At 44.2% G+C, this 15,394-nt stretch overlaps 1 long non-coding RNA gene across 1 annotated transcript in view; it reads right to left on the bottom strand.

Annotated features, from left to right (window-relative positions):
- The window catches only part of LOC134392840 (uncharacterized), a 57,627-nt gene extending 42,733 nt beyond the window's left edge, over positions 1–14,894 (bottom strand). The window contains exon 1 of the long non-coding RNA XR_010025065.1: positions 14,864–14,894. This is a non-coding gene — a long non-coding RNA (uncharacterized LOC134392840). The remainder of the gene's footprint in view (positions 1–14,863) is intronic.
- Between the last annotated feature and the right edge of the window lie 500 nt (positions 14,895–15,394).

Raw genomic sequence — 15,394 nt, 5'->3', positions numbered from 1 at the left:
CTTGCCTGAAGAAGACACGAGGAAGAGGCGTCCTTGCCGCCGGACGCCTCTTCCTCGTCTCTTCGCCAGGCAAGCTACACAATCGCTTTGGGGGCGCATGGAAGCGCCCTCAGTACGACGTGTGGAATCCCCCCAGGGCTAGATCTTCATCAAGCAGGATATGACAACTTTGAAAACAGTTTGAAAACTGTATCTGGAGTGTGTCCTCGGTCCCAACAGTTGTCACTACTGCTATAAACCATTTTAAAGCAGTAGTGTAGATCCTGCCCAGGACACAATACATATACCATTTTCAAACTGTTTTCAAAGTGTTATATCCTGAATGGTGTAGATCTGGGCCAAGAATCCATCTAGTCCAGCACTCTGTTCACATAAGAGCTAACCAGCTGTCGAGCAGGAACTCAGAAGCAGGACATGGTGCAACAGCACCCTCCCATCTATGTTCCCCAGCAACCTTTTTTGAATAAAGTCCTAAAACCACTCCTGTAACTATGAAATTGACAAAACAATCAATATGAAAGCTATGATCTGTGATGATCAAGAAACACATTTTGAGCATCTTCAGATGGGGTGGGGGGGAAGACTGCATTTCTTTACCATCATGTACCATCACTCTGCTTCCTGCTTTCTTCTGCGTTGGGAACGAGCTGAAATTACATGGGGAAAGATTGCTGAGACCCCATGTCCCATACAGATCAATCGAAACAGTGCCTTCTAGTGGGCATTGAAGAACTTTCCTGTACATGGCAGGAAATACAAAGCTTCATCCTACATACCCGTTTCCCTCGAATTATTCCCATAGTGTAAAGCTGTTGTTGTTGTTAGCTAAATCACACCCCGGCAGCGGCACTCCCAAGATCCTTTGCATACCAGGAAAAGGGTTTTAGGGAGAGAAATGTAAAAAAATCATTAAAAAAATCAACGGATGATCCAAAACATTAAGTTAAGTTACAACGCTAAAACTGGGAAATAGAGCAGGAGATGTGCAGGAGGATCACTGCATCGTCAAAATGACCCACGAAGATCCATGAGTGTCCAGTTGTGAGTGTGCGATAAAATGCTGGTCTGAAGAAGCTCAAAAGACAGGTTATTATTATTATTATTATTATTATTATTTATTATTTATTTATATAGCACCATCAATGTACATGTCTATCTAATAGCTGCTCCAACATCAATGACTCAGACGGTGACATTACATTGACAATTCAGGAAATATTAACTGGGTGGTAGATGCTTTAGCATTAGTAGGTTCTGATTCAAAAGGAGAGATTTAAAAATATTTAGGGTAAAATCCTCTGTACATTTAGTTGGAAAAAAGATCGACAACTCCCAGCACGCCCCAGCCAGCCATGCTACCTGGAGCATGTTGGGAGTTGTAGGATTTTTTCCCCAGTGTCTAAACATGCATAGGGCTGCATTTTAAAGTGCATTTTAAAGTGCATTTTAAAGTGCAGTAAAATCAAGAAAGAATCCTGTCTACAGATTTACAGTCTATTTATTTATTTATTTTTATTTATTTATTACATTTTTATACCGCCCAATAGCCGAAGCGCTCTGGGCGGTTCACAAAAATTAAAACCATAATAAAACAACCAGCAGGTTAAAAGCACAAATACAAAATACAGTATAAAAAGCACAACCAGGATAAAATCTAACAGAAAGAACGAAAGCAAGAGAATAAATAGAATGGAAGAGGCTTCTTCCATGCCTATAGAGCACAATGGCAAAGAGCATAAATGTGGAGATCGTGATTAAAAAAACAGTGAGCAGAAGAGGTGTGTTTGAGAAAAGTAAAAACAGTTATAAATAAAGGAAATGAAGTCAAGTCTGACTGGTGAGGAGCAAGTCGTTAAAAAAAGTGATCTGAAACACAAGAAGAAGCCAATGTGGAGACCATAATAGTGACGAGGGAGAAAGTTTATTTTGGTGTTGGTGTTTTGAAGTGAGTGAAAAGGAGATCAGGTCTGAATTCTGTTGGAGATGCATAGTGGGCACCAAGAGCAGCCATTGCCACCCAAATCTCCCCATTTCCCTTACCTCACTTCACTGCAGGAAATTCATGAGCACATTCACTTTGACTACTCATGAAGAAGGGAAAGGAAAAGAGACCAAGTTCTGGTTCAGAGGTAATGCATTTGCCATTTTGATGCCCATGCCTCCCGTCTGGAACTCTTCCTTGCTTCTTTTTGCTTTAAGCACCGTAAATAATTTGTTGTCATCAGCAAACTTGGCTGACTCAGTGCTCACCCCCTAATTCCAGCTCATTTATGAACAAGTTAAAAAAAAATCTCTACTGATCCATGGGGGTCCCCACTATTTACATCCCTCCATTGCAAAAACTGTGCCCCCCTCTCTCAATCTCTCTTCCGCTGCAATATTTCTCCTGTTGGGGCTTAGTGGCCGGAGGTAACCCCTGCTACAAGGGGGGGGGCACCCAATCTTGTAAATAACAGTCTAAGAGAGGATTGTGGGTGTGAACATGAAGAGTTCAGCTTCACCCACCCATCCATTTTTAAACCCTTCTCCTCCTTTGGAGGGGTTGAGAATGACATGTCTAGTTTCTGCCTATGACCCTTCATCTGGAAAAATGTAATGGTTCAGTTCAGGCACTGGTAAAACTGAACAAAGTACTTTAAGGGAAACATGGCTGAGCAATAAGCAGGAAACATGTTCTAAATTCCAAATTAGTCTTATGCTAATGATAGCAACTCCATCACATCATGGGGATTTGTACCAAGCTCCAAAATTCCAACTTATTCAAATAAGTTCCCACAAAGCCTCCGTGTCAGCGTAAATCTTATATGAAGTACTCATGATATGTATGCATTTATATTTCTATCACTCACTGCCTTAAGGCAGCTTACAATAAGAAGACGAAACATCAGAAAACTTATTGTGAACCGCCCAGAGAGCTCCGGCTACTGGGCGGTATAGAAATGTAATAAATAAATAAATAAATAAATTATAAAGAACTTTACATTTTATGTTTCACAAAATTCAGGCAAAATATAGTAAAAGTTAACAGCCTAATCCTATACATGTCTACTCAGAAATAAATCCCACTGAGTTAAATGAGGCTTACTCCCATGGAAGTGGATACAGGGTTTCAGCCTGTCTGGTTGAAAGCAGTAGAATCTGAATATATTTACTTGCAAATAAGTGCTTAATTACATGAAGCTTTTATTGCACACTTGTGATTGATAATGGAAGTTTGCTAGTACTTTACAACCTCCTGGGCATCTCCCGTGCTTTTTGAGCTGTATCTCGCATTCAAAAAGACCAGGCAAAACCAACTAAGAAGACTTCAAAGCGCAATTCTTTCCAGTGTGATTCTGGAGTTGCACTATAACAACGGTGCCACCTAGTAGCTGCAAAACGAAACATATAGAAAGGCATTCTCTGAATCAAAGCACGTGTAAAGAGAGCTTCGGCTATTGGGCGGTATAAAAATGTTATAAATAAAATAAAAATAAATAAAATAAATAAAGAAGCTGATCTTATTCCCACAAAGAATCTGGAAGCAGAAGCCTCGGTAAGGATGCAGGATTTTAGCTTTGTGTGGTGAAATCCCAAGTCTTTTCGCTTTCAGCAGGATTCACTTCCTACTTATTATCCTTAGGGTTGCAGGCTTAGGGTACAGTTGATGTATAAAGGGCAGGGTGGAAAGTTTCCTGCCAGGGAAGAATACAAAGCAGTACATCAGGTCTGGGCATTTCAACACAACATTCTAAGCCCTGGGGACATATGTTATCCCAGGGTTCTTTCTGTCAAGGGCTGCATCTCCCCCATAATCTTTCCCCCATGGCAGCAGTGGGCAGGGCAGAAGACAGCGCTCTGCAGTGACTTTTCTCTTTCTGCTACCCCCTTTTCTGCCTTTCTCTCTTCCTTACCTGCCAAGTGGGCTGCCTAGGAAGAGGCAGATCACTCTTGCCAGAGGTCTGAAGTGATTGCATGCAGATAGGGCTCACCATAAAAGAGGGCACTGATTTATATGTATAAATGAGGAGTTAGATGTTATTATAATCTAAAGGGAAATACAGTGCATCTTACTACTATGTGGAGGACTGATGAGGTGACCTGTGGGCCTTGCTCAGTCTGCTGTCCAGGAATTGGACAGGGCAGCTCTTCAAATAGAGGACTGCCCTCTGTAAAAGAGGGCACATGACTACGATGCAGAGAGCTTTTGAAATTAGGCCGAGGGCTGCAGGTTCCCCACCCTTGTGCTACACCTATCAGGAAAAAATGTAAGGGCCTTGTATGGTGTGACCTGCTCCACTCAACATTTCAAGAGAGGAAGAGCTGGCATGGTGAGTTCTTCCTAGTGAGCTGTATTATTTAAATCATCATCATCATCATCATCATCATCATCATCATCATCTATATACCGCCCCATAGCCAAAGCTCTCTGGGCGGTTTACAAAGATTAAAACACTGAACATTAAAAACTGCTATACAAAATTTAAAACCATAAAAAGCATGAAAACAGATTAGATACAATATTCATTTAAAGCAACTATTCTGGGTCAGTTAAAAACTCAACATATGCTGTTAAATGCTTGACCTGGTGCTGAATAAATAACAATGTTGGTGCCAGCTGAGCCTCATCGGGGAGATCATTCCATAATTGGGAGGCCACCACTGAGAAGGCCCTCTCTCTTGTTGCCATCCTCTGAGCTTCCCTTGGAGTAGGCACCCAGAGGAGGACCTTAGATGTTGAGCGTAGTGTACGGGTAGGTTCATGTCAGGGGAGGCATTCTGTCAGGTATTGTGGTCCCAAGCCATGTAAGGCTTTATAGGTTAAAACCAGCACCTTGAATCAGGCTCAGAAACATACAGGCAGCCAATGCAAGTGGGCCAAAGTTGGTCTTATATGTTCGAATCTTCTTGTTCGTGTTATCAATCTGGCTGCTACATTTTGCAAAAGCTGCAGCTTCCAAATTGCCTTCAAAGGCAGTCCCACGTAAAGTGCATTGCAGTAATCTAGCTTGGAGGTTACCAGAGCATAGACAACTGAACCCAGGTTATCCCTGTCCAGAAAGGGGTGTAGTTGGGCCACCAACTGAAATTGGTAGAAGGCACTCCATGCCACCGAAGCCACCTGAGCCTCAAGTGACAGAGATGGTTCTAGGAGAACCTCCAAGCTATGAACCTGCTTCTTCAGAGGGAGTGAAACCCCATCGGAACAGGTTGAACAACCTCCATCCGGTCAGAAGAACCACCCACTAACAGCATCTCAGTCTTGTCTTGATTGAGTTTGTTTATTGGCCCTCATCCAGTCCATTGTCACAGCCAGTTTAGCACATCCACAGCCTCTCCTGATGAAGATGAAAAGGAGAAATAGAGCTGTGAGTCATCAGTGTACTGATGACAACGCACCACACCCAACAGTTTCATGTAAATTTTAAACAGCATGGGGGACAAGACTGACCCCCATACTGGAGAATCCACAGGGCCGAGCAATGTTCCCCAAACACCGCCTTCTGGAGCTGACCTGCCAAGTAGGAGCGGAACCACTGCAATGCAGTACCTCCCACTTCCAATTCATCCAATCATCCCAGAAGGATGTCATGGTCGATGGTATCGAAAGCCAGTGAGAGATCAAGGAGAATCAACAGAGTCACACTCCCCCTGTCTTTCTCCTGACGTAGGTCATCATGCAGGGCGACCAAGGCAGTTTCCGTGCCAGAGCGAGGCCTAAAACCTGACTGAATTGGATCCAGATAATCAGTCTCATCCAAGAGGGAGTAGGGAAGAGAAAGTAGTCTGTGCTGGCCAGCTCCTCTCTCCTTCTTGCCCCTTCTTTTCACTGGCCATTCAGCTACAATGCCCCATGTCTGTGCAAGGAACTATAGCCTGCAGTTGTTGCTAAGTGGCAGGGGATGGAGAGAAGGAAGGAGCAGGCTGGCCCAGCCTATGCTCTCCTCCTCCTCCTCCTACCCCCTTGGTAACCTATGCATGAAATCTCTGTGTCCTACTCTTCACATGTGGGGAGCAGGATTGCAACTATCTTGAGTCAATGAAACTTTACCATAACAAACATTTGTTGGAAGACCTCATTGGCTGGACCCCCAATACAATTCTGTGAATGGGGCAGGGCAATGTTGACATAAAAGCTTCATGTGGAAGCACCCTTTGAATATCTTCCCTATAGTGTCTGTGATAACATCGTTTGGAAGACTAGAGCAGTAAATGCCTTGGGCAACAGAATACAAGATCATAAAAACAGTTGTCAAACCCATTCTTCTACTTCTTTTTAAAGGGGAAATAGTGATTATTGTATTTGTTCCATAGCTTTTTGTACCTGAAAGTTTCTAATGCTGCACTCCCTAAACACACTTTCTAGAGAGTAAATCCCACAGAGCTTAATGGGACTTGATTCTGAGTCAAGTGTTTTTTAAAGGGTTTTATCAGATGGTGGACACTTCATTTTCCAATTGTTACATTTTGTTCTACCATGCTGTACCATAACTTCACTTAAAGTTTTTTTTTTCCTTCTGGGGAAGTGCAAGACATGCACCCTTTTATAAACAAATGAAGAGATATTGAAAAAAAAAACACCCACATTTACATCATTCCTACTGGACAGGGCATATTGCATTGACGTAAACCAGCCTTCCCCAGCTTGAAGCCCTCCAGATGTTTGGGACTCCAACCAGGCCCAGCGCAAGCTCTCTCGCTGCCTGAGGCATGACAGCACACATGCTGCTGCCGCATCATCCCCCCACCCCCGTCCCAGAGCTGCCACAGGGGGGCCTTTCTTTTACCCTGTCGCACCTCCACCCCTTCATGTGTGCCCCCCATCCTCTTAGCTCACCATCCCCTTCTCTGTACCACCACTGCTCTGGAAAGCTGCATGGCTGGACTTAGCAGCTGGCACAGCTCTTGGGAAAGCCTACAAAGCCATCCTGCCTGCCGCCTGGCTGAAGCTGAGAGGATTATCAGGACGAGCCAGAGGGCAGGTGGCTGAGAGCAAACTCTGAGGATCCTCTCAGAGCAAAACAGAGGGCAGGTGGCTGCTCTTGAGATTCCCACTGGCCGATCTCTTGCTGCAGAGGTGGGGGGGGAGGTGCGATTCGCCATTCCACCACCTGAGGTAGGGGCCTCACTCTGCCTCATAGGAGGGCCAGCCCTGACCAACCCCAGCATTCATGAGCACAGGCCATGTTGGCTGGGGCTGAAGGGCATTGCAATACAAAACATCTGTAGGGCACCAGGGTGGGGATGACTGATGTAAACTATGACTGACCCACCCTTTCCCACTCTGCAGAGCATGTAGGAACTGAGCCCGCTGCGTAAGACGTATTGCAGCCTATCTCTGCACTGCAGCACATCCAGGTCATGTTGAATCTGCCATAAACTGCCAGTGTTGACGCACACAAAAGAAGAGGATCAGAGTTGCCTGTGATTTTCATTTCTAATGCTCAGACTCCTATTTGCATTTATTTCAATATGCTGACAAAGACAAGATAGAACAGAGATACAGAAAAATCCCTGGTACTGTTCACCTTCATAGAATCCCATAGATTAAATTCTGGAATCTTGGGGGGAACAAGTAAGAGGTCTTGTGTGTGGAATCTTGTGTTTACTCATTCAGTGTGTCAAATCCTTCAAGCTAAACACCCAAGCTAGGGATGCTCAAGGATTTCGTTCAGTCTGCATCTAGATCTGCACGTCCCAGGCTAATGAGTCGATCAGAATGCCATTATCGTTTGAACTGCACACTTTTCTGAATTTTGCAATGCAGCTATCCGATTAAAACAACTAACAAAATACAAATAAAATGCCTTTATTAGGATAAAATACATTTAGGGGTGTGTAATTTGAGGGAAGATACACTGAGTTTGTGATCATGTGGTCACTAGACAGTGTCCCAGGGATCACAAGATTAATTGGGAAAAACCCTCCCAGGTCTTAGACATAGCTCTGACTTCAGAAGGGTGGGTTTTTTCTCTCTGGATTTTCGAGCTGCCCTCCTGGCTCTGCCCATCCACCCCAGTGGTTTTCATGGTGGCTCACTCTACAAGGTTGGAACCTCAACTTCGTAGAGAGAGGGAAACAGGTGTTTGGGGTACATGCCAGTGGGCGGAGTGGGGGAGGCCATGGATCCAACATGCTCTCAGCCCCTGACCACATCTCTGTTCCTGGAAAAATGTAGACCAGCTCAAGGGCTGGTTTAAATATTTCCCTCCCAATGGGAGGGACTGATATATTTTGCTCCATCCATGGACAGAGAAAAATTAGGAAGCCCGCCTTCTGCCACACCTTTTCCCTTCAACAAGAACTGGTAGGGCATAGGAAGGCACAGCACACTCCAGGGAAAGGATAGTGTTACTCTCTCAGAAATGTGTATTTCGTGAGAAAATACATTCAAAAATATGCATTGAAATTAGGGCTGTGCTCCACTCCACCCGGATAGGCGAATCCGGAGCGACCTGATCTGCCTCAGCTAAAGATGGAGGCAGATCGGGTCAGGGGAGCTGAGGATTGAGGCGAAGTGGTTCACCTTGATCCGGAGCTCCAGACGCAGGTAAGTGGGGGAGAGGGGGCTTACCTGGCACTGGCGCCGCAGTCTGTGTGGCGCCAGCGGCAGAGCCAGGTAAGGGGGCAGGGGGAAGGGGGGCTTACCTGCCTCTGTCACTGGCTTCAACTGACGCCGCGGGCTCAAACCGGAAGACCAGGCCGTGGCCTTCTGCCGCGGAGGCAAGTAAGTAGGAAAGGGGGGACAAAATGTCAATCCGCCCCTCCGGATCTCACTCCGCAGAGCGGGGGAGGGGCGGATCAGCCCGAAGCGAATCGGCTCAATCCGAAAGTTGCAGATCGGGCCACGAAGCGGTTCGGGGGTGTGTGTCTGTGCACAGTTCTAATTGAAATATGAATGTAATCAATACTTGGTTGACTACATATTATTGTTTTAAATAATGCCCCATGCACAGCCAGCATTGTTCATCACAATAAAGAAAGGGAACCATGGAAACAAAGAGTGTTGTGGCACTTTGAAAATCTGGAGATTTATTGTGCCATAAGCTTAACTGGGCTGGGGACCATTTCATCAGAAGTATGAATCTGATGAAGTAACTCTTGTCCATGAAGATTCATAACATAACAAATCTGTTTATCTCCAAGGTACCGTGGCCCTCTTTGCTGTTTTTTGTTGCAACAGAATAACACTGTTACCACTCTGGAATGTCACGAGGAAATCATGGGGTGTCCCTAGTTAGTGGGGGCCCTATGGTTGGGAAAGGAGCTAAGCCAGTGCACAAAACTTTGCATCCCATTGTACTTTCTTTTCTCACTACTGCTTCCTATACTTTTGTTTTTGCAGTAGACACTCCTTCACAGATATGCCCTTAAGTTATGTTCAGACCTTCAGATGCAAGGGTATGAAAGTGCTGGAGTATTTCTGCTTTCATTTAAAGCAGAAGTAACTTGTTCTGTGGTTTCAAAGAGAAACACTTGGAACACCAGAGATATGAGCTCTAGCAGGTGAAAAAGCTGAATGAAAATTAAAAAGAATTTCATAGGAGCATCCTGTATGTATTGTTATTATTTTTAAAAATCTCATGATGCTTTTATAATATATCAGTTTGGCAGTTTTGACACCGTTGTCAACAGCTCCAGATGTCAAGCTTTCTTTAAACCAGAGAAAAGTTGTGCAGTAGGAATGAAGGAATGAAAACCCAGCCTGGCCAAAATTGCTACGACTTCTGGAGATCAACCGGGTCTTCGACTGAAGACACTGTTGCTATTGCCATTCCAAATGTTTAGAACAGAAGGGAGACATTTTCCCCCTCTCCTATAATATTAGAACTTGGGGTCATCCCATAAAGTTTATTGGTGGGAGATTCAGGACAGAGAAAAGGAAGTACTTCTTCACACAGTGCATAGTTAAATTATGGAACACACTACCACATGATGTAGTGATGGCCACCAATTTGGATAGCTTTCAAAGGGGGTTGGATAAACTCCTGGAGGAGAAGACTATCAATGGATACTAGTTCTGATGGCTATGTGCTTCCTCCAGTATCAGAAGCAGCAAGCCTATATACACCAGTTGCTGGGGAACATTGGTGGGAGGGTGCTGTTGCACCATGTCCTGCGTGGTTGGTCCCTGGTTGACAGCTGGTTGGCCACTGTGTGAACAGAGTGCTGGACTAGATGGACCCTTGGTCTGATCCAGCATGGCTCTTATGTTCTTAAGTGGGGAACCTGTGGCCCTCCAGATATTGCTGGACTACAACTTCCATAATCTTTAGCCATTTGCCATGCTGACTGCATTGGATAGGACTTGTAGTCCAGCAACATCTGGAAGGTCACATGGTTCCGCATGCCTGGTCTAGATTAAGACTGGGGCAGTCTCCAGGGGGCCAAATAAAACTACATTGCTGTCTAAACTTCAAGGCTTGAAGTGTGAGATGGTCCACGCTTGAGTATACTTGAGGAGCGATCTGATTTTCTGATTTTATTCGTTTTGGGATTGTTCTGCAAATTCCATTTGAGGAACAACAATGTATTAGCCCATCTGTGCACAATAAATGGGGCTGGAAAAAGTGATGCTACAGAAAAACAGCTTTAGGTAATAGAACAGAAAGCTGTCTGAAATATAGCATAAGCCAAAAAGGAAGGGAACCCCCCCCAAAAAAAAACCAGAGGCAAAGGGGTAATTAAAAATATTTACCAACGCATTTCAGAAAGTTGTTTGAACTATAGCATGCCTACCACTCTCCTCCTGCAGTGTGCCAGTGCAGCGGAGCAAGAGCTGTGCTCTATGGCACATTCCTAATTCATATAGAGTAACACCAAGGTCAGTATGAGCTCCATGTGTGCCCTAGAATATAGTTCAGAAGCATCTGCAATTCTCAAGGATTCCTCAGCTGATAAGTCAATATAAACACCAAAGACAGGAAGTATGAAAAAAAATATTGACTGGATGCTAGAGGGGATAAATGCAACTGAGGAGACAGAAAAGAATACCACAGTTAATGAACAACTGCAAAAACTCCATTGATTTCATCTTACTTAAGCATTATTATTTTTTAAAAAATGCCTCTCACAGATTGTGGTTATCTTGTTTTCTGTGCTCCAGGGAGCCCCTTGGCTAGTTTTGGAAGCTGCGTCTTCCCTCCTCTTCTGCATTGAAGACATCTGGTTGTTTTTGAAAGATGGCACAACTTGCCCATCACACACCACAAGGTTATGCTCTCCCACCCCCTACCTTCCTAGTTGCTTCCACACTGGAGCCCTTTAACACTGCTGAAGCTTTGCCTTTCCACAACTATCTGGAAGCGGAATTAAAGTGGGGGGGGCACCCCGACAGTAACATATAATCCAGCAATGACTTTCCCCATGACCAAGATGTTTACTCTCAAATGTTCACTCTCAATTAAATTCTGTCCGACAAAGGTTGCCAGAAAGTTTCCTCCTTGTACATTAAGCCCATCTTAGTCCTTCCAAATGAGTGTGGATTGGGGAGGGGGGATTGAGGTTGAATAAATTGCCCCTTGAGTAGCCCCTCTTAATTGGTTGATAATCTCCCGGGGGGGAGGGGGTGTTGTCAGTGCCAAAAGCCAGTATAGAAATGCTTTTATAAATAAGTAAATAAATGTTTGTTTCTGTTTCCTCCAGAGGTCAACTGATTTCCACACCTGGTTTTTGTTGTTAAAATAGTACTATTTTCCTATAAAAGAACAAAAATGAAAACAATGGGCATATTACTCCCTGGGCATTGCAGATTTAGTTGAAGTTGTGGGAAGAAGGCATGGGATATGGCAGGTGTTGCCTAAGTCATTTTACTAGCCTCCAGGCCATGAACTGTACACAGTCTGAGAGTCACAACACAGGATCCCCTTAGATATGGGGCTTTTCTACATGAGGCATTTATCATGTGCTCATCATTCCTTGTCGTTGTTGTTGTTGCTTATTCGTTCAGTCGTTTCCGACTCTTCGTGACTTCATGGACCAGCCCACGCCAGAGCTTTCTGTCGGCTGTCGCCACCCCTAGCTCCCCCAAGGTCAAGTCTGTCACCTCCAGAATATCATCCATCCATCTTGCCCTTGGTCAGCCCCTCTTCCTTTTGCCTTCCACTTTCCCTAGCATCAGCCTCTTCTCCAGGGTATCCTGTCTTCTCATTATGTGGCCAAAGTACTTCAGTTTTGCCTTTAATACCATTCCCTCAAGTGAGCAGTCTGGCTTCATTTCCTGGAGTATGGACTGGTTTGATCTTCTTGCAGTCCAAGGCACTCTCAGAATTTTCCTCCAACACCACAGTTCAAAAGCATCTATCTTCCTTCGCTCAGCTTTCCTTATGGTCCAGCTCTCGCAGCCATAGGTTACTACGGGGAATACAATAGCTTTAACTATGCGGACCTTTGTTGTCAGTGTGGTGTCTCTGCTCTTAACTATTTTATCAAGATTTGTCATTGCTCTCCTCCCAAGAAGTAAACGTCTTCTGATTTCCTGGCTGCAGTCAGCGTCTGCAGTAATCTTTGCACCCAGAAATACAAAGTCTGTCACTGCCTCCACGTTTTCTCCCTCTATTTGCCAGTTATCAATCAAGCTGGTTGCCATAATCTTGGTTTTTTTGAGGTTTAACTGCAACCCAGCTTTTGCACTTTCTTCTTTCACCTTTGTCATAAGGCTCCTCAGCTCCTCCTCGCTTTCAGCCATCAAAGTGGTGTCATCTGCATATCTGAGGTTGTTAATGTTTCTTCCTGCGATTTTAACTCCAGCCTTGGATTCGTCAAGCCCAGCACGTCGCATGATGTGTTCTGCATACAAGTTGAATAGGTAAGGTGAGAGTATACAACCCTGCCGTATTCCTTTCCCAATCTTAAACCAGTCCGTTGTTCCGTGGTCTGTTCTTACTGTTGCTACTTGTTCATTATACAGATTCCTCAGGAGGCAGACAAGATGACTTGGTATCCCCATACCACCAAGAACTTGCCACAGTTTGTTATGATCCACACAGTCAAAGGCTTTAGAATAGTCAATAAAACAGAAGTAGATGTTTTTCTGGAACTCCCTGGCTTTTTCCATTATCCAATGGATATTGGCAATTTGGTCTCTAGTTCCTCTGCCTTTTCTAAACCCAGCTTGGCATCATTCCTTACTAAATGACATCATTCCTTACTAAAAGTTATTTACGGGTTCTTTAGACAACAGTGTGACCCTTCAGTTTCGCTTCTGTGTCTAACCAGCACTTTTGGTGAGTTTGTTTAGAGCAGGGAAAATTTAATTATCTAAGCAAAAGAAAGTGCAATTTCCTCTTGTGTATTTGTGCTATTCCACTATACCACTGTGCCACCTAGAGGTTATGTAGTGGAAAAGCAGGACAGGAAACGCTCTTCATTTAGTGGTCAGATCTCAATTCTGTGATGAAAATTAAAGTAGATACAGCGGATTATCAGCCTCATGTAAGATGACAGATAAAAGGAAAAACAAACTGAGAGGTTTTGAGGGGGAAGGGAATGCTATTAGTAATCTTCATCATGTGATATATAGGGGCCAACCCAGGATAAGGGCCTCCTCCCCAAACATGGTCCTTTTTGTTTTGTAGGTGCTTCATTTGATCAGAGGCCATGACCTTTGCAGGGGAACTAACAACAACCGATTAACACATGTCATGAATAACATGAGCAAGCAAGTGAATGAACTTGCTCTTTCTCTGACAGTGAAGGAGCTGGAACACATCAGGCTAGGGGGAGTGATGTTTTGATCTCTTCCCTCCTTCCTCATTCTCAGCCCAAGTCCACTCTTGCCCTCACAGGGACTGCAACACAAGAGGCCAAAAACTGCCTCTCCCCAACCCCAACCACCCCTGCATTCTGAGATTGTGCTACTAGCTAACCCAATCTTGACAGAGCCCAGCAGGGAATCCAGAGGAAGTTGTACAAGAAGCCTCTTTGTCAACATTCGTTCCCATACGGGCCACCTCTTGTCTCCCTTGTTACCGTAAATTGGCACAAGAGATGCTGAATCATGAGATTACAGTCTGAGAAAAGTTATTTCTGCTGGAGGAATGAGATCTTCTTTCTCCCACCTCCCGCTGAGAGTTTCCTTTTCATCTAAAAGTAGAGGGCCTGATCTCGCTTTCCAGACACATACACACACACACACACCCCATTTTGTATATGTTCTGCTGTGAGGGCTCTTTAAGATATGTATGGAGAATATCTTGTTCAGAACGTCTGCATAACTTTGTAACTCCTTTATTATGGACATCTTCTTGCTGAAGATTATTTATCTGTGATTTATACCTCACCTTTTACCAAATAATGGCAGCTTACAAAACCAATTTGAAATAGATTAAAATAAAACACATTAAATAATGATAAAAACTTAATAATTACAGAATAAAAACAGCACCCAACCCACAGACCCACTTACAGGCTAAAAGCCTTCTCGAATAAAGTGGTCTTTGCCTGCCGTTGGAAGGATAACTGAGAGGGAGTAAACCTAGCCTCCCTTGGGAGGGAGTTCTACAACCTGGGAGCAGCCATCGAAAAGACCACCTCTTGCATCGCCACCAAACATGCCTCTGATGAAAGAAGGGCCTCTCCAGAAGATCTTAAGGACTGGACAGGTTCATATGGGATAAGCCGGTCTTTCAGGAAGCCTGGTCCCAAGCCATATAGGGCTTCATAGGTCGTAACCAACACAAGTTGTGCTTCTGCTGCTGGAAAATTGCTCTGTTCCATCATTCAAACTACAAATTGCAGTTGCCAGAAAAATACGATTCTCCTCTCAGCACAACCAAGAAAAGAGTTGTGTAGCTGGTGTAACATAGCTGCTAAGAGTGTGAGCCAAGAAGTCCCTGGTTCAAATTTTGCCTCAGCTGCAAATTCACTAAGGCCCTTTCTACACCTAAGGATTATCCCAGGAAAATGGAGGGATCCTCCCTGCCTGCTCCTGGGATCCCCTGTGTGTCATCTGCATGCACAGGGATGATCCTGGGACAATCCTGGGGGAAAAGGCAGGTGTAGAAAGCCTAAGTGGCCTTAGGCAAACTCTTGTAAGGATAACCTATTCATTTATATAAAATAAAAAACCGCATTATGAACCTACACACACATTAAGCTTTTCCTCAAAGGAATTGTTCCTGGTACCCACATTAACTGAGGTGCAGTGTGTGACTTCTCAAGGCACCAAAATGAAAGAACTCCCTCACTAGGGAAGTTCACCTCACTCCTTGATGTGTGTGTGTTTTTAGGTGCCTGGTTTTGCTACTGTTTTTCAAAAGGCTTTTGGGACTTATTTGTGAGTTTCAGCTTCTGTGGAATTTTACTGCTGTGGTTTTGTTTGTTTCTTCTTCTTTTTTACCATTTTTATTGTGGGTTTTTAATTATTTTAAGCCATCTTGGAGAATCATTCAACCCAAGTGTGGGTCAAAAATGC

The sequence above is a fragment of the Elgaria multicarinata genome, chromosome 2, assembly GCF_023053635.1.
Source record: "Elgaria multicarinata webbii isolate HBS135686 ecotype San Diego chromosome 2, rElgMul1.1.pri, whole genome shotgun sequence".
In the NCBI taxonomy this organism is placed as follows: Eukaryota; Metazoa; Chordata; class Lepidosauria; order Squamata; family Anguidae; genus Elgaria; species Elgaria multicarinata.
Note: the sequence above shows the minus strand (reverse complement) of the source record. Positions and strands in the feature narration are given on the sequence as shown.